The 12129-nt window shown below is 44.1% G+C and overlaps 1 protein-coding gene across 15 annotated transcripts in view; it reads left to right on the top strand.

The window, feature by feature from the left end:
- The first annotated feature begins 9423 nt into the window (after window positions 1-9423).
- The window catches only part of LOC132008243 (CUGBP Elav-like family member 1), a 72798-nt gene continuing 70092 nt past the window's right edge, over window positions 9424-12129 (top strand). For 7 of the 15 annotated variants that reach the window (XM_059386740.1, XM_059386738.1, XM_059386742.1 and 4 more), the window contains exon 1: window positions 9424-9595. The gene's annotated coding sequence lies outside the window, so the exon portion shown is untranslated. The remainder of the gene's footprint in view (window positions 9596-12129) is intronic. The other 8 variants (XM_059386744.1, XM_059386745.1, XM_059386746.1 and 5 more) reach the window with 3 other exon arrangements.

Genomic DNA, 12129 nt, shown 5'->3' with positions numbered 1-12129 from the left:
GCGGGACTCGATCCCAGGACTCTGAGATCATGACCTGAGCCAAAGGCAGCGGCTTAACCCACTGAGCCACCCAGGCGCCCACATTTTTCCGTTCTTTTAGTCAGCTTCTGGGGCAACTGCTCCTGGATAGCCTGGGGGTGGTTCCTATCCTCAAGCTCCTCCTCTGATTCGGCTTAACTCTGTGGTTTGTGACTCTTTCTGACCTTCCTCTTGATGGCAGTGTCTGCAGCTTCTACCTGTCCATTCTCTTGCTTCAGTTTGATGATTTTCGTTTTAAAGATTTTATTTATTTGAGGGCGCCTGGGTGGTTCAGTGGGTTAAGCCGCTGCCTTTGGCTCAGGTCATGATCCCAGGGTCCTGGGATTGAGTCCCGCGTTGGGCTCTCTGCTCAGCGGGGAGCCTGCTTCCCTCTCTCTCTCTCTGCCTGCCTCTCTGTCTACTTTTAATCTCTGTCTGTCAAATAAACAAATAAAATCTTAAAAAAAAAAAAAAGATTTTATTTATTTGAGGGAGAGTGAGAACAGAGCTGAGCCAGACCTGGGGCTCTGTCCCAGGTCCCCAAGATCATGACTGGAGCTGAAGTCAGACACCCCTCAGTTTGATAATTTTTGTACCAACATTCTTTGAACCTCCTGAATGAAGAAGTCTGGAAACATTGACTTCTTTGGACTTAACAGATAAAAGCCTCTAAGAAGTGGTTCACATTTGGTGGGGGGGGTGGGCTGCCACTGAGCACCGAGGGAAGCTGCAGTGTATACACTATCTTACCATGCAGGTCGTTGTATAGGTCACACTGGCTGTCCCCAGGTGCCTGCTGCACTGCCCACTGCTCTGGTTGCTCTGGATTCAAAAGACACTCTCCACAGCAGCTACTGGATACAGCATTTCCATAACTATTTCCCCATTGATGGATGGGGAACCCAACTGGATAGCGCCTTTTTTTTTTTTAACCAATTAGAAATATAGTCACTTCCATGAGGGCAGAGACCTTGTCTATTGCATTCATGCCTATAACCCCATTGTCTAGCCCAGTGCCTGACTAGTTGGCACTCAATAAATACTAGTTGGCCAAGTCAAAGAATGCTGCATTATAGTTTTCCTGAGTATAATTGACATACACGAAACTACATGTATTTAAAGTATACACTTTAGGGTTACCTGGCTGGCTCAGTCGGTGGAGCAAGTGACTCTTGATCTCAGGGCTGTGAGTTCTGGACCCATGCCAGGCATAGATTACTTTAAAAATTAAATCTTTTGGGGCGCCTGGGTGTCTCAGTGTGTTAATGCCTCTGCCTTTGACTCAGGTCATGAACCCAGAGTCCTGGGATGGAGCCCTGCGTTGGGCTTTCTGCTCGGCAGGGAGCCTGCTTCCCTTCCTCTCTCTCTGCCTTTCTCTCTGCCTCTGTGATCTCTATCAAAGAAATAAATAAAGAAATCTTTAAAAATAATAAATAATAAATAATAAAAATTAAATCTTTTTTTAAAAATTAAGTGATTGGGACGCCTGGGTGGCTCAGTTGGTTGGACGACTGCCTTCGGCCCAGGTCATGATCCTGGAGTCCCGGGATCGAGTCCCGCATCGGGCTCCCAGCTCCATGGGGAGTCTGCTTCTCTTTCTGACCTTCTCATTCATGCTCTCTCTCACTGTCTCTCTCTCAAGTAAATAAATAAAATCTTTTAAAAAAATTAAGTGATTTATTTATTTTTAAGATTTTATTTATTTATTTGAGACAGAGAGAACCTGTGAACACGGGCAGGGGGAGGGGCAGAGGGAGAGGGAGAAGGAGACTCCCTGCTGAGTAGGGAGCCTGACATGAGACTCAGCCCAGGACCCTGGGATCATGACCCCAGCCGAGGACAGATGCTTAACCAACTGGGCCACTGAGGTGCTCTAAATCTTTTTTATTTTTTTAAATAAAGTATATGCTTTAATACATTTTGATATATGTATGTACTTGTGAAAACATCACCATAATGAAGATAATAGAATGTATCCATTACCTCCAAATAAGTGTTTTCGGTTTCCTTTGTAACCCCTTCTTCCCATACCTCTTTATTCCCTTACCCTATTCCTCAGCAAACACTGATCTGCTATAGATTAATTAGCATTTTCTAGAATTTTATATAAATAGGTATGAATGTTTTTAATTTTAATGATTGTTTCCCTCCTATATGGCTGTATGTATATACACCAAGCATGCCTAATGTTCACAACTCCATCATCTTTTAAAATTATTTATCTCCCATTTGACAGTCCAAAAAATCCACATTGTTTTAATTTTAATATCTTTAATTATTTGTTAGATTGAACTTTTTTTGTTTATTGGCCATTTGTATTCTTTCTGTGAATTGTATGTTTATTTCCTTGTCCATTTGTCTAATGGGTTGTTTGTTGTTATTCTTCCTGGCCATAGAAAACACGCAAATTCCAAGTGTAAGGTGTGATAAATTTCATATATTTATACATCCATGAGACCATCCCTCAGACGAAGATGTAACACATTCCAATATTCCAGAAAGTTCGCTCATACTCCCTTTAGTTCATAGTCAATCCCCACTTCCTGGCAAAGATTACCTCTATCCTGACATTTCTTATTATTTTTACCTATTCTCAAACTTCAATTAAATAGACTTGTGCAAGATGTGCTTTTTTCTTTTTTTTTAACTATTTTTTTAAAAGATTTTATTTATTTATTTGATAGAGATCACAAGTAGGCAGAGAGGCAGACAGAGAGAGGGGGAAGCAGGCTCCCTGCTGAGCAGAGAGCCCGATGCGAGGCTCGATTCCAGGACCCCAGGATCATGACCTGAGCTGAAGACAGAGGCTCTAACCCACTGAGCCACCCAGGCGCCCCTGTATTTTTTTTTCCTGACTTGTTTTACTTAATAGTATGTCTATGGGACTCATCCTTAGTAGCAGTTTCTTCCTTGTCCTTGCTATATAAATAGTCTGCTATAAATATATTGCACAATTTATCTACCTTTTCCAGTTTGAGTTATTTGGGGGGGGGGGCAGGTTATTATTAATAAAAGTGCTACAAACAATTCTCTTGGTAAAAAAATAATGTACTCATTTCTGTTGGGAATGGAATTACTGCATCACAGGGTACATACAAGTCCATTTAATTGTTTGGGTTTCGTAGATACAGTCAATCGGTCTTCCAAAGTGGTTGTACTGTTTTTATTCCAACTACCAATGTGAGAGTTCAAAAAAAAAAGCTTCAGGGCACCTGACTTGCTCAATTGGTGGAGCATGTGATTCTTAATCTTGGGGTCATAAGTTCAAGCCTTTTCAAGCCTTGGTGTGGAGCCTACTGGAAAGAAAAGAAAGAAAGAAAGAAAGAAAAAAAGAAAGAAAGAAAGAGAAAGAAAGAAAGAAGCAAGCCTAACTGCAAATCTCAGTGGGAAAAGATGGCCTTTCTAAATAGTAATGGATCAGCTGGATATCTACAGAGAAAGACAAAAGAAAAGAACTGTGACCCTCCTCTCATACCATATATAAAAACAGTAGATGGATCTTAGATCTAAGTGTGAAAGATTAAACCAATAAAGGAGAAAATTTTCATGACCTGGCTAAACAAAAATCTCTCAAACAGAACATAGAAATCACCAACCATAAAATAAGGACCAAAAAACAGGACCTTGAAAACAAAACAAAAACAAAACAAAACAAAAAACAAGGCCATATTAAAATTAAAAATATTTTTCATCAAAAGAAACCATTAAGAGGGGCACCTGGGTGGCTCAGTGGGTTAAAGCTTCAGCCTTTGGCTCAGGTCTTGATCCCAGGGTCTTGGGATCAAGCCCGACATCAGGCTCTCTGCTCAGCGGGGAGCTTGCTTCCTCCTCTCTCTCTGCCTGCCTCTGCCTACTTGTGATCTCTGTCAAATAAATAAATAAAATCTTTAAAAAAGAAAGAAAGAGAGAAACCATTAAGATGGTAAAGGCAAGCCACACCGGGAGAAGACATAAGCACCACACATATCCAGCAAGGGACTTGTATTCAAAACATAAAAAAAACTGTAGCACCTAGGTGGCTCAGTCAGTTAAGTGATCTCCCCTCAGGTCTTGATTTCATGGGTCTTGATCTTGGGTTGTGAGTTTGCTCTGCACTGGTCTCCACACCAGTCATGGAGCCTACTTAAAAAAAAAAAAAAAAAAAGTATGTACCTTTCGATATATCTATATCTCCTATAGATATATCTGTATCTCCTACTAAACTAAGAGTCTTGGGAGAGAGAGGGAGAAAGAAAGACTTAAGTAGACTGTTCACAAGAGAGCATATTTAAATAGTCAATAAACATTTTATTTTATTTTATTTATTTATTTTTTTAAAGATTTTATTTATTTATCTGGGGGGGGGGGAGAGTGAGCACAGGAAGACAGAATGGCAGGCAGAGGCAGAGGGAGAAGCAGGCTCCCCACTGAGCAAGGAGCCCGATGTGGGACTAGATCCCAGGACACTGGGATCATGACCTGAGCCGAAGGCAGCCGCGTAACCAACTGAGCCACCCAGGCGTCCCGTCAATAAACATTTTATAAAGCCTCTCAACATCATTAAGGAAGTAAAAATTTATTTATTTATTTATTATTTTTTTAAAGATTTTTAAATTTATTTACTTGACAGACAGAGAGGCAGGCAGAGAGAGGGAGAGGAGGAAGCAGGCCTCCCACCAAGCAGAGAGCCCGATGTGGGGCTCGAGCCCAGGACCCCAGGACCACGACCCGAGCCGAAGGCAGAGGCTTCAACCCACCAAGCCACCCAGGCACCCCAGGAAGTAAAAATTTAAACCACAATAAAGGGTGCCTGGCTGGCTCAGTTCGAGTATGTGACTCTTGATTTTGGGGTTGTAGGTTTAGGCTCCAAAAAAAAAAAAAAAAAAAAAAAAAACCCATAGTGAAATATCACTATATCCTAGCAGAATGACTAAAATTAGGGCAATGACAAGTGGTGAGGATTCAGAGCACTGTTATTTTTTTAAGTTTTTTTTTTTTAATTACTTTTTTTCCTTTTTGTCCTAGAGAGGGAGAGAGAGGATCTTTTTTTTTTTTTTTTTTTAAGATTGTATTTATTTATTTATTTGACAGAGCAAGAGAGCGCAAGTGTGCTCACCAGCACAAGTAGGCAGAGTGTCAGGCACAGAGTGAGAAACAGGCTCCCGCTGAGCAGGATCCTGGGATCATGACCTAAGCCAAAGGCAGACACTTAGTCAACTGAGCTACCCAGGCAAGCTGAGAGAGAGGATCTTTAGCAGGCTCCACGCCCAACGCTGAGCTCCATGCAGCCTTTGGTCTCACAGCCCTGAGATCATGATCTGAGCCCAAATCAAGAGCTGCTTACTTAACTGACTGAGTCATCCAGGTGCCCCTTAAGATTTTATTTCTTTTTTTTTTTTTTTTAAAGATTTTATTTATTTATGAGGCAGAGAGAGACAGTGAGAGAGGGAACACAAGCAGGGGGAGTGGGAGAGCAAGAAGCAGGCCTCCTGCTGAGCAGGGAGCCTGATGCGGGGCTGGACCCCAGGACCCTAGGATCACAACCTGAGCGAAGGCAGACACCTAATGACTGAGCCACCCAGGCGCCCCAGAATATTATATTTTAAATTAATCTCTGCACCCAACGTGAAGCTCAAACTGACAACCTCAAGATCAAGAGTCATGTGCTCAACTGACTGAGCCAGCTGGGTGCCCCCTCTTTAAAGATTTTTTAAATTTATTTGAGACAAAGAGAACAGAGCAAGAGAGAGAACACAAGGAGGGGCAGAGGGAGAGGGAGAAGCAGGCTCCTGCCTTGGTAACGAGATGCAAGAGGAAGCCTGGTACCTTGCGACAAGTGTTACTTCCTCTGCCAATGGGAGCCCTAAGTGAAGAGGCAGATAAAATAGGGGAAAGTTTCTGGTTGCCCTTCAAGAAATATCTAAGTCAGATATTATGAAAAAAACATGGAGAAACCAGAGAATAAGAAAATGGTCGTGGGGCGCCTGGGTGGCTCAGTGGGTTGAGCCGCTGCCTTCGGCTCAGGTCATGATCTCAGGGTCCTGGGATCGAGTCCCGCATCGGGCTCTCTGCTCAGCAGGGAGCCTGCTTCCTCCTCTCTCTCTCTGCCTGCCTCTCTGCCTACTTGTAATCTCTCTCTGTCAAATAAATAAATATATCTTAAAAAAAAAAAAAAGAAAATGGTCGTGATCCCTACCTTCATCTAACTCATTATATTCATATAATTTATAATCATATATTTATATGTAGTTTATTATTAATATATTAATTTTAATTTTAAATTTTATTATTAACATATTATTTATATATGATATATGAATATATTATTTTAATTTTATTATTAATATATTAGTCATATATTTATAATCATAGATTCTAGGAAGCTTCTGAAGGGTAAACAATTCATTCTCTTTTTCCATAATAAACACCTAGGTATGCTTATTCAGTTCAACAATATGTATTGACGGAGGAGGGGAAGTGGATAAAGACAGTCAAAAGGTACAAGTTTCCAGTTATAAGTAAGTACTTAGGATGTAATATACAACTTGATGACTATAGTTAACACTGTGGTCTGGGCTATGGGAAAGTTGTTAAAAGAGTAGATCCTAAGAGTTCTCAACACAAGAAAGAAAAAAAAAAATTCTATCTATATGAGATGAGGATGTTAACTAATCTTATTGTGGTAGCCATTTCACAATATATCTAAGTCAAATTTAAAAACCATTTCACAATATATCTACGTCAAATTTAAAAACCAGTACAATTTATTGAGCATCTATTATAGGTAGGCATTTTTCTAGGCCCTGAGGATATAAAAAAGACTAAGATCCTATTCCTGTAGAATTTACCATCTAATTGGGGTGGGGTACAAATAAAGTGAGTAAAATATGAAGTACAAAATACACTGCGTTAGATGGTGATTAGTGATTTGGATAAAAACAAGCCAGAAAAGGGGGATTAGAAGCATGGGTGTTTGTGTGTGTAATTTTATTTCATTATTTCTGTCTTTCTGTGTGTGTGTGAGATTTTATTTTATTTATTTGTTTTTTTAAAGATCTTATTTATTTATTTGAGAGAGAGTGAGAGAGAAAAAGAGACAGCACAAGCAGAGGACGGGGCAGTGGAAGAAGCAGACCCCCGCTGAGCAGGAAGCCTGACATGGGGCTGGATCCCAGGACTTGAAGGCAGACCCTTAACTGACTGAGCCATGCAGGCACCCCTCTGTGTGTATAATTATAAATGAGGTGGTCAGCGAAAGCCCAGGTGAGAAGGTGACATTTACGTCAAGACCTGAAGGAAGTAAGGAAGTGAGCCTGGTGCATATCTGGATGATTCTGTGGCCCACAAAGACAGTCTCTGTTTACAAAGTTTGTACAATCTGTGGCAGCTGGGAGACCAATATAAAATTAATTGTGGTGATGTATATGACAGCATTCTATAAGTTGTAATGATCTATAAATATAGGGTGTTTTCAGTAAATTACACATACACTTATTAACAAGAACAAGATCACATATCAGCATTATAAATGTATACGAAATGATAAACTATATGGTACAATTAGGGAATATGATAATGCATCAGGAGCTAATTGTTCCTGTCTGTATGGTACCAGGAAAACTATGTTAGTTTCCCTCTAACCCCCAAGGAGGAAAGAGGTGTTTCTAATACATGGGAAAACCCTTGAGGCTTCTGCTTGGGAGTGCCCTTATTAATTAATTAGTTAATTAAAATATTTTTATTTACTTATTTCAGAGAGAGAGAGCAAGCATGAACAGGGAAAGGGGCAGAGGGAGAAGCAGACTCCTGGCTGAGCAGGCAGCTCCATCTCAGAACCCTGGGATCATGACCTGAGTCAAAGGCAGATGCTTAACCAGCTGAGTCACCCAGGCACCCTATTTTTTTTCTTTTCTTTCTTTCTTTTCTTTCTTTTTTTTTTTTTTTAAGATTTTATTTATTTATTTGACAGAGAACGAGCACAAGTAGGCAGAGAGGCAGACTGAGAGAGGGCTCCTTACTAAGCAGAGACCCTATGCGGGGCTTGATCCCAGGACCCTGAGATCATGACCTGAGCTGAAGGCAGAGGCTTAACCCACTGAGCCACCCAGGCATCCCCAGGATCCCCTATTTTTTAATTTTTTGTGGTGAGGTAGAGTATAATCAGTATTTGTGGATATAGGAATTATTTGCTCTGGGAAGCCAGATGATGTTTCAGAGAAAACATTTGCAAACCCAAGAGTTAATTGCCTGTTGCTGGGTCCAAAAGGGCCCAGAACTAAATTTTCTAGTTTCCTTCCTTTCTTTTCTTCTTCTTTCTTTCTTCTTCTTTTCTTTCTTTCTTTCGTTTTTTTTTTTTTTTTTTTTTTACAAATGTTAGCTATTATTATTTTTAAAGATTTTATTTATTTATTTGACACAGAGAGAGAGACAGCGAGAGAGGGAACACAAGAAGGGGGAGTGCAAGAGGAAGAAGCAGGCTTCCAGCTGAGCTGGGCGCCTGATAGGGGGGATTGGATCCCAGGACCCTGGGATCAAGACGTGAGCAGAGGCAGAAGGTTAAGTGCTGAGCCACCCAGGCGCCTCTAAGTTTTCTTTTTTTATGTATATTTCACTGTCACTTAAGGTGTAGGACCTGCATTAGCCTTTTTAAACAAACAAGCGAACAACAGTTGTAGTTTGAATTCCACCTAGATCTAGGGATTCCTGAGTCACTCTGAAGGAGGTCTTTTGGGACCTAACCTGGGTTGTTTAAAAATTTTTTTTCTGGGAAATGTAGGTTAGGGCTGAGCAATCAGTCTCTTGATAAGAACCCTTACGAGCTTCCTGGCGCTGCAGGAATTTTTGCAAGGTTGTGCGTTCACAGGCGGATCATCCTGTTAGAAAGCACTCCCCTAACTCTGAAAGCTTGCAATTACATTCACGTTCCACATCTCAGCAAAGACGGAAGAAGGCCTGGATCTCGTTGCTTGTCTGTTGGGGCAGAAGGAGGGTGTGTCATGTGCCCAAAGCTGGCCAAGCGCCATTCCATTCACTCATTCATTCATTCATCAAATATTTTATTATGCGCATAATTCAGTGCCAAGCAGAGGTCCTCGTCCACCAAGTCATCGAGAACTCCTGTGGGTACGGTGCGCAGGGCCAAGAACCTCAGACTCTCAGGCCCGGTCTTCCGACCCTTTGCAGCAGCAGCGCTCCGAGACAAAGAGATGCGCTCCTGCAGCTCCCCGGGCTGAGGGTTCCGCCCGCAGCGCCCAGGGCTTCGGCGCGGCTGCTTCTCCACTCCCCAGCCCAAGGGGGCGCTGTAGCGCCGCGCGCTCCGCTCGGCCCTGCACCGTGCTCCGCTCGGCTCGGCGCTGCGGGCGGCACCGCGGTGGTACGTTCCCTCTCACCGCCCTCCCCCTCCTCCTCCTCAGCCCTCCCCGCCGGTGGTAGGTGCCGGAAGTGCCGCCATTTTGGGGTGTTCTGCTCTGGCGGCAGCGGCAGCGGCGGCGGGACGCGGAGGCTCCCCCGGGACTCGGCCTCAGCAGCGAGGCGGCGGCGGCGGCTGCGGAGGCGCAGGCAGCAGCTGAGGTAGCGGCGGGCTCAGGTGCAGCCGCTGGTGAGTGCGGTGGCCACGGGTTAACGGGCCGCGGGTGGAGGGAGGGAGCGAGGGAGGGAAAGGAGGCAGGAGGAAGGCGCCGCGGGGCGGGTCCGGTCCTGGCGGCCGCGGGTCACAGGGCCCTTCGGGCGCGGCCGCTTCTGGCTTCCCGCGCCCCGGGGGCAGGTCGGCGATCTCCTCCCGCGTGTCGGGGCCCTCCGCTCCCCGGGTCCCGTCGCGCTAGTCCGGCGCGTGCCCCCGCGCCCAGGGAGACCCGCCCTCCTCGTGGCCTTGTCCCCTCTCTCCGCGCCCTTTGCCTTCACCCTGCGGGCCCCGAGGGCTCCGTTCCCTGCCCAGGGGTAGCTCCACTCTTTTTTCCGGCCGCGGTGCCAGACCCAGGCTGTCTGCCCGGGACACCCCTTCCTTCCTTCTGACGTCCCACGTGTTCTTGGTGCCGACCCCTGGAAGAGAGCTCAGGACCCCTGCCTTTCTGGGGGTTAGCGCTTCTGTTCGGGAGCCTTGAGAGCCCCCAGCTCCCCGCCCCGGATCCGCTAGGGCCTTGGCTCGCCCTCCCCCCACATCAGGTGCTCACCCAGTCGTGGCCTAGTAGCAGGGCTGGAATCTCGCACCCGAGAGCGCGGAGAGCGCAGTGAAGAGCTTTTTTTTCTAGGGACCTGGCTTTGGATTTAAAGCAGGTGGTGTCTTGGTTGCGGTTTTAGGGGCAAGATGTTGTTTTAATTCTTAGGAGTATAGCACAGGTTCCAAGGAGCTTCTTGTTGGTTCAGGCTCATCCTCCTAGTTGACGGGAAGGTGGTGAGATTTTGGTCGGAGCCTGTTTCAGCAAAATGGAATCTTTTTCTCTCCAGCAGAGTTAATGCTGTACTTTTATTACCCTTTACTCTCGAAGAGAAAGGCTATATAACAGTTTTAAATAGCGGGCGGCAGTGCTTTATAATGCTTGCAGTGTAAGAGGTTACAGTACTCCGCGAATCCTTTACAGGAACAACTTCTTTTAAAGGTCTCTTCGCTGTCTTTGATTCTTTGTAGATCGGAGAAGCTTTAATTGCATTCTTGCACCTTCTCCGCAAGTGTTGGGTCGGCTCCTTTCCTCGAGTGTGGCGTCTCTTAGAGTGCTATGCAAGTTCAGTTTCTCCTTAACATTCTTGGTGAGGAAGAAGGCGTCTCCACATGGAAGCACACCGGGATTCTTTCTGTTTTAACATTAATGAGTCCACGCGGAAGATCATGAAGTTACCATAGCATGCATAAATTATTGCCCACCCCCCGCAAGTTTTTATACTCTTCCTAGCTTTACTTACGGTGTGTAGTTTCTGATTATGAATTAGCCAAGATTGAAGTATTGTTAGTAAAGCAAAGCTGAAGCTTTCAGCTGTTCATTTAACCAGGAAGTTTGTGGTTCCTCCAGTGGTTTTTTTCCTTCTTGATTGTCCACCACCTGTTTCCATTAAGAATGGCTCTTGGCCCAGAGCATAGGTCTCAACTTTTCTCCATTCACTCTTGCACATTACGTTTTCTTACCCTAGGTGGTATCTAGGCTTAAAATCCGTTAGCATGTGGGCCTATTAGAGGTAAGATATCTTTTCCCACTCTTGCTTTGCAGATGAGGAAACTGAGGTCTCCAGAGGTTAAGTGACATACTTGCCCAAAGTTACATAGCAAGGATTCTTTTTTTTTTTTTTTTTTTTTTTAAATTTTATTTATTTATTTGACAGAGAGAAATCACAAGTAGATGGAGAGGCAGGCAGAGAGAGAGAGAGAGAGAAGCAGGCTCCCTGCTGAGCAGAGGGCCCGATGCGGGACTCGATCCCAGGACCCTGAGATCATGACCTGAGCCGAAGGCAGCGGCTTAACCCACTGAGCCACCCAGGCGCCCCCACATAGCAAGGATTCTTAAGAGAGTCTCATCATAAATTAAAAAAAAAAACAAGCAGACAATATTAGGAGCAACAATGCAAATTGCCTGGAATGGCAAGGGCCCTGTGAAGTTAAAAGGCCTGGTGATCCTTGCTTTGTCAGTTGCTGGCTATATAGCCTTGACCAAGTTACTTAACTGTTTAGCGTCTCAGTTTATTCTCATCTGCAAGATGGAGGAAATAGTGTCTGTCTTCTGGGTGCTAATTCAGCTTTAGTGCAGTACACGTGAAAGTGCCTGTGGTCGAAGAGACAGTGAGATTTTGAGCCAGAATGTTTATTTTTCTAAAGATTTGCACTAAATTTTCTTATTACAGAAGCTATAAAAAAAAAAGCTATAGATTCGTTATAAAAAATAGAGAAAAGAAATGAAACTCACTCTTAGTCCCATCATTCATAAGTGATTCTTAGTCCTTGGTCTTTATCTTACCTTTTTTTTTTTTTTTTTAAAGATTTTATTTATTCATTTGACAGAGAGAGATCACAAGTAGGCAGAGAGGCAGGCAGAGAGAGAGAGAGGAGGAAGCAGGCTCCCCGTCGAGCAGAGAGCCTGATGCGGGACTCGATCCCAGGACCCTGAGATCACGACCCAAGCCGAAGGCAGCGGCTTAACCCACTGAGCC

This window comes from Mustela nigripes, unplaced genomic scaffold, assembly GCF_022355385.1.
Source record: "Mustela nigripes isolate SB6536 unplaced genomic scaffold, MUSNIG.SB6536 HiC_scaffold_76, whole genome shotgun sequence".
Classification (NCBI taxonomy): Eukaryota; Metazoa; Chordata; class Mammalia; order Carnivora; family Mustelidae; genus Mustela; species Mustela nigripes.
This window is presented reverse-complemented; position numbering and strand designations above follow the sequence as displayed.